The sequence below is a fragment of the Mobula hypostoma genome, chromosome 1, assembly GCF_963921235.1.
Source record: "Mobula hypostoma chromosome 1, sMobHyp1.1, whole genome shotgun sequence".
Taxonomy (NCBI): domain Eukaryota; kingdom Metazoa; phylum Chordata; class Chondrichthyes; order Myliobatiformes; family Myliobatidae; genus Mobula; species Mobula hypostoma.
The window spans coordinates 168,471,077-168,480,299 of record NC_086097.1 but is presented as its reverse complement, the minus strand read 5'-3'; positions in this window follow the sequence as shown (position 1 = coordinate 168,480,299).

Genomic DNA, 9,223 nt, shown 5'->3' with positions numbered 1-9,223 from the left:
AAGATTGTGGGTGTAGTGGACAGCGAGGAAGACTATCAGAGCTTGCAGTGGGATCTGAACCAGTTGGAAAAATGTTTCAGAAGGTGCTGCACTTCAGTAGGACCAACCAGGATGGTTCATACACAGTGAACGGTAGGGTACTGAGTAGTGCGGTGAAACGAAGGGATCTGGGAATACAGATCCATATTTCATTGAAAATGGTGTCATAGGTAGATAGGGCCATGAAGAAAGGTCTTCATAAATCAATGCATTGGCCTTCGTAAATCAACATATTGAGTACAGGAGATGGAATGTTATGTTGAAGTTGTATATCATGTTGGTGAGGCCTAATTTGGAGTATTGTGTGCAGATTTGGTCACCTACCTCAGACATCCCACTTCTCCCGGAAGTTCCGGGAGTCTTCCGCATATTAATAGTTGGCTCCCTGATGCCCGCAAATTATATACAATATCAAGGAAATCAATTTTTTTGAGAGCGAGCGAGAGAAAGCAAGAGAGAGCGCGTGCGAGAGAGAGTGAAAGCAAGCAAGCGAGTGAGAAAGCGAGAGCACGAGAGCGACCACGAGAGAAAGAGAGAGTGCGCCATGGCAGAGTGTTCCAAAAAATATATAAAACGTACGTCACCCCAGACTACACTAAAGTGTACCCCTGCCTAATAGGGGTCAAAATAATGACAGTGTTGCTCGCTGCACTGTTTGCAACAGTGACTTTTCTATTGCCCATGGTGGGTTAAGACTGTAAAAGACGTGTTGAGGTGAGTTTAACAGCTGTCATTTGTTCATTAGCATAGCTAACGTTATTTAAACTAGCTGGCTAGCTGCTAAGGAGCTACTCTATTGCAGACATCCCATCTCTCCCGGGAGTCTCCTGCAAATTGATGGTGCTACCTCCCTGAAATGAGTTTTTGCAGGGTGGGATGTCTGCCTACCTGCAGGAAAGATGTATATAAAGTTGAAAGAGTATATAGATAAAATTTACAAGGATGTTGCCAGGACTGGAGGACTTGACTTTATCTGGAAAGACCAAACTGATTAGGACTTTATTCCTTGGAATGTAGAAGACTGAGGGGAGATTTGATAGAGGTGCACAAAATTATGAGGGCTATAGATAGGGTAAATGCAAGCAGGGTTTTTCCACTGAGGTTGGGTGGGTCTACAACTAGAGATCATGGGTTCAGGGTGAAAGGTGAAAGCTTTAAGTGGAACATGAGGGTAAACTTCTTCACTCAGAGGGTCGTGAGAGTGTGGAACGAGCTGCCAGTGCAAGTGGTGCATGCAAGGTCAGTTTCAATGTTTAAGAGAAGTTTGGATCTGTACATAGATGGCAGGGGTATGGAGGGCTATGGTCTAGGTGCAAGTTGATGGGAGTGGGCAGTTGAAATGTTTCGGTGTGGCCTGGATGCACCAAATGGCCTGTTTCTGTGCTGTACTTCCCTATAACTCTAACCTAAGGATGTGCTGGAGGCACCCTGCAAGAGTCACCACACATTCTGGTGCCAACAGAGCAGGTCCATAATGTTCATCGGGGTTATAACAGAATGAATAGAACATTCTCTTTCGTAACAGAAGGCAGTGATTTGTGGTGAATTGTTGTTTTATCCAACTGCAGGGCTGAAGTCCTTCAGTGGTCAGCACTAAGATAATTTCTTAATAGAAATTAAGGACTTGAATTTGAATTTTTTTCAAATTTATAGATGAATTAAAGACCTGAGACCCTGATGAATTGTGGTGAGGACAGTAAAAGAGTTGAAGGAGATATTGGCACTTTAATGAAATGCATGGACAAATGACAGGTGAAATTTAAGGCTGAGAAATCTTATATTTTGGAAGGAAGAATTGGAAGGGCATTATAAATAAGAGGGTAAATCTGAAAGAAAGGTATAAGGTAGCTATAAAATATCTGATACAGACAGAGAGGTTGGTTGAATTGTATACATAACATAGCTCATTGACAGTGGAAGGTCAGGTTGAAAAGGTGAGTAATATTGGATTTTGGATAATATCACTAATAGCAAAAAGGTACAACAGCAAGGAAGTCATAATGACCATTTATAAAACATTGCTTCAACCATAACTAGATCTTAGAAATAAAAAGGGGCCAACCACTTTGCTGGGGAATGTCTAACAAACATCCATGCAGTCAGCAGTGTGGAGCAGATTGGTCGACAAATCACAGAGTCAAATAAAAAGAATAGGTTAATAGGGGATACTTACAAAATATCTAGGAGGGCAAAGAGAAGTACAAAATAGAACTGGTGTGTAAGGTTAAAGGACCATTCAGTCCTTGAACCAATATGTACCAAGCTAAAGCTAAAGAACAAGCAACAATCAACAGATCATTATATTCTTGAGCTTTTAAATTTGTTATTAAGATATAGGCATCATTGATAAGGTCCGTTGTAATTGCTCAGCTCTTGTTATGATTGATAACGTGCGTGGGCAACTTCCTACAGCTGCAGCCCAAGAACGTCACTCACAATGCTAAACAGAAGGCACTCCTGCTAAACCTGATGGAATGAACCTTGATTTCTGTTATTTCAAATGTAATCCTGGGCAAAAATATTTCTTCACTGGCAATGTCAGTTTCACTGCAGATCTCTTTGAAAGTGGAAGTGAAACTCAAAACAGATCCCTAGTATCAGAATTGCAGCTGTATAACTTCTTCTAAGTAACTATTTTTTATTATGCACTTAAACTATATGCCTCCATATCCTGTAGCTAAACACCACTGGGGGAGCTCAGTGGGTCAGGCAGCATATGTGAAAGCAAAGGGATGGTTGACATTTCAAGATAGGACCCTGCATAGTGTAGGGAAAAGACAGCTAGTGCAGAGAAGTGAGAGGGAGCTAGTTGATGGGTGGAACCAAATAACAGATGAATGATGGGCAGTTGGAACCAGATGGGAATGGAGCAATTTAGATACAGAGGCTGGTGGGTGTTGGGTGGAATCAGATGAGGGGAAAAATACTGAGGCAAATGGGTGGAGGGAGTAAGGTAAAGGCAAAGACTGGAAGGTGATTTGTGGAACCAGATAATACTTATTAAGTTCTTTCGGCAGTTTGGTTTTCCTCCATGTTCATATCTGTAGTCTCTTGTATCTCCTATAACCAGATCATGGATGCTATGATTAGAAATGAGGAGAAAGGTGGTCAGTCTTTGGAATTATCTACCCCGAGAGGCTTATTATTGAGTTATTTCAAAACAAAACGCAGATATTAAGTAATTCAAGGGATTTGGGAATAGTGCAGGAAGATGTGGTTGAAGATCAGACATCAGAAACAACAAAATATCTGAATTTTTCCACCACATACTTTTGATAAATATCTCAGAGAAATTACAGAAACCAGAGTCCAAAACAACTCCCAATTATTTCTCAATTACAGCAACTGTAATTATTCATATTAATTGTCACTACAGAAAAATAATCGTATTTTCCAAGCTAGTGAATAAGATGGGGAAACAAGGTTTCATTCTGCAGATGGTCAGCCCAGTCAGCAAGAACAGGGTGATATCATTCAGGGGAAGGAAACTTAAACAAGTGTTTTGTAAAATTAAATAGAAACTAAATTAGCTCAAGCTGGAAATAATGATGAGTTCAATGTAGAAACTTGTTGCAATCAATATGGGATTAACCCAGAAAAATATATTGATTTAATCAGAGATTAAGAGAACATTTTTAATTGTACTTGAAAGAAATTTCTGCACAGGACTAGAAGAAGTAACCATTTCAAAATTAATAAAATACCTTTATCAACGTAAGACATGTTTCAGCATGTCTTACACCTTTGCTTTTTTCCTTTATTTTCACCCCAATCTGTCATTTAGCCGTTCCTGCTGGCCACTTTAATCCTTCATTTTTGGCTGCTTGTTGGGAAATTCACACTGGTGTAATTTCAATGTAATATTGTTGTAACAGCTCTCAAATTCAATTTTAGGAAGAGTTTTTTTTATTAGGGTTGTATGGGAAATGAGTAAGGATCTCACTCTGTCTAAAATCAGTGGCCTTGACAGCCTCTTCTGTAAAGGATTCTTTAACAGTGCAAGATCATTCACTGTTGACTTATCCCAATTTCTGACCATACAACTCCTTTTGCTGATCACTCTAGAGCTGACAATTAAAAGGTTGCCACTCTTTGGGTACTATGCATTCTTTCAAAATACTCACATTCCATTCTGCAATTTTAACTAAATTTCCAATCTTCCCTGTTTCTCCAAAATCCATCAAATCTTCCTGCTTTAATATTCCAAGCCCTTTTTCTCACAACTAAGGTTTTGCACCTTCACAACACTTGAACAGCCAAAAATGACATGCAAAAGTAAGCTATAGGGAAAGCTGGAAATCTGAATCAAAAACAGAAAACAAAGTAAATACTCAGTTACTCGGACAGCATGTAGAGAAAGAACAGAGTTAATGTCTCACGATGAAAGATTCTTAGGCTAAAAACAGTTCCTGATTTTCTCTCTACAGATACTGTCAAGCCTGCTCAGGAATTCAGCTTTTTCAGCTTTCGTATCACAGATACCATCTGTGCCACAGATGGCCACACCATCCCCTCAACACCTCCCTGCATTCTCCAGAGGACTGCCTTCACTTGCCTCTCTTATCATCTCATGTAATGGCCTTTCTCCCCTGTAACTTTGCTTCTTGTTACCTATAATTATTCCTTCATCAATAACACTTATAACTTACAGAACATAGAACAGTACTCGTTGGAAATTGTCCTTCCACCCACAACATCTGTCCCAACCATGATGACAAATTAATCTAAACTTAACTGCCTGCACCATAAGCCATAAGAGCAAAATCCAGAGTCATTAGATTTTTGCACGGTCCAGAGGACTGGAAAATTGCAAATGTCACTCCACTCTTTAAGAAGGGAGGGAGACAGGAGAAAGGAAATCATAGGCCATTTACCCTGACTACCCTGGATTCTGTGTAATCTTTGAATTTTGAAAGAAAGCCACAGATAAGATTGAATCCCTACACACATTGGAAAAAGACTCTTCATCAATGAGCTAAGTTTGGTATCAACTATAGTTTTAGCTTACTGCACATATGAGTAATATTTAAAGGTGCAAAGCAGTATAATTGTGAACACATCTAAATGAGAACTTCCTTTGAGTGAGTTGTGATTAAAGACATGGTTATAGAGGTGAATACATGAGCAGAAATTTACAGTTACAATTAAATGTTGAAGTTTTGCAATGTCATTGAGTGCAATTGTCATACTTTGCTTGATATTTTGTGGTATTTTCTACCATATAATCTTCAGTAGATTCTATTATATTCTTGTGTTGTAATATTTGTGGTGCTCGTATTTTTATTATTTAATTTATGGCATTTACTCAGTCTCAATATTTTTTTAAAATCACTTTAAAGTTGTGATGCTGTAAGAGCCTTGACCAGAATTACTCTACTTGGGTTCAGATTGGACACAGAGAACAGGTGCAAGAAGCAATCACCAAAATCACTATCACCCTTAACCACTGCTTGTTCTTGTATTACACTTCATGAGATAATCTGCAGGCAGTAATATGCTTCCAAACCTAAAGTGACTCCTACCAGTCCCACCTCTGTACCAATCTTTGAATGGTCCTTCTTGTTAGACTTCTTAGCCAACATTCAGTTCAGGCGAAATCATAGAGAATAAAAGCCTTTCATCTTCATAGCCTCAGGACTTTCAGGTTGCTGGCACTTTAAAACCAGTTGCTCCAGGTATTTGGGACTCAACTATGGTTGGCAGCTCATCTAGGAGAGGAAAAACTCTGATCTCAAACCTCCACTGCCTTGTGGCTATACCCATTCACGGGGAAGACTTCGGGAGTAAAACCTGAGGAAATATCCAGAGCTGGAGTCGCTAAGAATTCCAGGATGAAGAAATTTTTTGTCATTAAGGAATATCTAATGGACCATTCCTTACTTTGAGACAGTGAGTCTAGACATCCCACCCAGGGGCAATAGAGCACAACCGTGGCTGACAAGGGAAGTCAAAACTAATATAAAAACAAAAGTGAGGGCATACAACAAAGCAAAAATTTGTGGGAAGACAAGTGATTGGGAAGCTTTTAAAATCCCACAGAGAGCAATAAAAAGAATCATTAGGAGGGAAAGGAAAAATATGAAAGCAAGCTAGCAAACAATAGTAACACTTTTTTTCAAGTGTGTAAAAATAAAAGAGAGATGAGAGTAGATATAGCATCACTAGAAAATGAGGCCAGAGAAATAATAACTAGGGACAAGAAGATGGCAGATGAACTAAATGAGTATTTTACATCAGTCTTCACTGTAGAAGACACCAGCAGTGTGCCAGGTGTTGAAGGGTGTGAGGGAAGAGAAGTGAGTGCAGTTACTATTACAAGGGAGAAGGTGATCAAAAAGCTGAAAGACCTAAGGGTACATAAGTCACCTGGACCAGATGAACTGCACCCTAGGGTCTGAAAGAGGTGGTGTAGAAATTGTGGAGGCATTATTAATGATCTTTCAAAAATCATTGGACTCTGGCAAATTGCAAATGTCACTCCACTCTTTAAGAAAGGAAGAAGACAGCAGAGAGGAAATTATAGACCAGTTAGTCTGACCCCAGTGGGAAGATGTTGGAGTCAATTGTTAAGGATGAGGTAATGGTGTACTTGATGACACAGGACAAGACAGGACAAAGGCAAAAACTTCAGGGAAAATCTTGCCTGACAAACCTGTTGGAATTCTTTGAGGAGATTACAAATAGGATAGATAAAGGGAACGTAGTGGATATTATAAATTTGGACTTTCAGAAGGTCTTTGACAAGGTGCCACACATGAGGCTGCTTACCATGTTAAGAACCCATACTATTACGGGAAAGTTACTGGCATGATTAGAGCATCAGCCATTTGGTAGGAGGTGGCAAGTGGGAATAAAAAGATCCTTTTCTGGTATGCTGCCAGTGATTAGTGAAGTTTGGCAGGAGTCAGTGTTGGGACTGCTTTTTGTGCTGTGTATCAGTGATTTAGATGATGGAATAGATTGTTTTGTTGCCAAGTTTGCAGATGATACAAAGATTGGTGGAGGGGCAGGTAGTGTTGAGGAAACAGGTAGGATGTGGAAGGACGCAAACACGAGGAATTCTGCAGATGCTGGAAATTCAAGCAACACACATCAAAGTTGCTGGTGAACACAGCAGGCCAGGCAGCATCTCTAGGAAGAGGTACAGTCCACGTTTCAGGCTGAGACCCTTCGTCAGGACTAACTGAAGGAAGAGCTAGTAAGAGATTTGAAAGTGGGAGGGGGAGGGGGAGATCCAAAATGACAGGAGAAGACAGGAGGGGGAGGGATGGAGCCAAGAGCTGGATAGGTGATTGGCAAAAGGAATATGAGAGGATCATGGGACAGGAGGCCCAGGGAGAAGGAAACTGGGGGGGGGGGGATCCCAGAGGATGGGCAAGGGGCATAGTCAGAGGGACAGAGGGAGAAAAGGAGAGGGAGAAAAGGAGAGTGAGAGAAAGAATGTGTGTATATAACTAAATAACAGATGGGGTACGAGGGGAGGTGGGGCATTAGCGGAAGTTAGAGAAGTCGATTGTCTCCCACACCATCACCCAATTTATCTGCTCAGGGGATCTCCCATCCACTGCTACCAACCTTATAGTTCCCACACCACGCACTTCCCATTTCTACCTCCTACCCAAGAGCCACAAACCTGCCTGTCCTGGCAGACCTATTGTCTCAGCTTGCTCCTGCCCCACCGAACTCGTTTCTGCATACCTCAACACGGTTTTATCCCCCCTTGTTCAATCCCTTCCTACCTATGTTGGTGACACTTCGCACGCCCTTAAACTTTTCGATGATTTTAAGTTCCCTGGCCCCCATCGCTTTATTTTTACCATGGATGTCCAGTCCCTATATACTTCCATCCCCCATCAGGAAGGTCTCAAAGCTCTCCGCTTCTTTTTGGATTCCAGACCTAATCAGTTACCCTCTACCACCACTCTGCTCCATCTAGCGGAATTAGTCCTTACTCTTAATAATTTCTCCTTTGGTTCCTCCCACTTCCTCCAAACTAAAAGTGTAGCCATGGGCACCTGTATGGGTCCCAGCTATGCCTGCCTTTTTGTTGGCTTTGTGGAACAATCAATGTTCCGTGCCTATTCTGGTATCTGTCCCCCACTTTTCCTTCGCTACATCGACGACTGCATTGACGCTGCTTCCTGCACGCATGCTGAGCTCGTTGACTTCATTAACTTTGCCTCCAACTTTCACCCTGCCGTCAACTTTACCTGGTCCATTTCCGACACCTCCCTCCCCTTTCTAGATCGTTCTGTCTCTATCTCTGGAGACAGCTTATCTACTGATGTCTGCTATAAGCCTACTGACTCTCACAGCTATCTGGACTATTCCTCTTCTCACCCTGTCTCTTGCAAAAATGCCATCCCCTTCTCGCAATTCCTCCATCTCCACCACATCTGCTCTCAGGATGAGGCTTCTCATTCCAGGACGAGGGAGATGTCCTTTTTTAAAGAAAGGGGCTCCCCTTCCTCCACCATCAACTCTGCTCTCAAATGCATCTCCCCCATTTCATGCACATCTGCTCTCACTCCACCTTCCCGTCACCCCACTAGGAATAGGGTTCCCCTGGTCCTCACCTACCACCCCACCAGCCTCCGGGTCCAATATATTATTCTCCGTAAATTCCGTCACCGCCAACGGGATCCCACCACTAAGCACATCTTTCCCTCGCCCCCTCTTTCTGCTGTCCGCAGGGATCGCTCCCAACATGACTCCCTTGTCCATTCATCCCCCCCATCCCTCCCCACTGATCTCCCTCCTGGCACTTATCCGTGTAAGCGGAACAAGTGCTACACATGCCCTTACACTTCCTCCCTTACCACCATTCAGGGCCCCAGACAGTCCTTCCAGGTGAGGCGACACTTCACCTGTGAGTCGGCTGGGGTGATATACTGTGTCCGGTGCTCCCGATGTGGCCTTCTATATATTGGCGAGACCTGACGCAGATTGGGAGACCGCTTTGCTGAACACCTACGCTCTGTCCGCCAGAGAAAGCAGGATCTCCCAGTGGCCACACATTTTAATTCCACGTCCCATTCCCATTCTGACATGTCTATCCACGGCCTCCTCTACTGTAAAGATGAAGCTACACTCAGGTTGGAGGAACAACACCTTATATTCTGTCTGGGTAGCCTCCAACCTGATGGCTTGAACATTGACTTCTCTAACTTCCGCTAATGCCCCA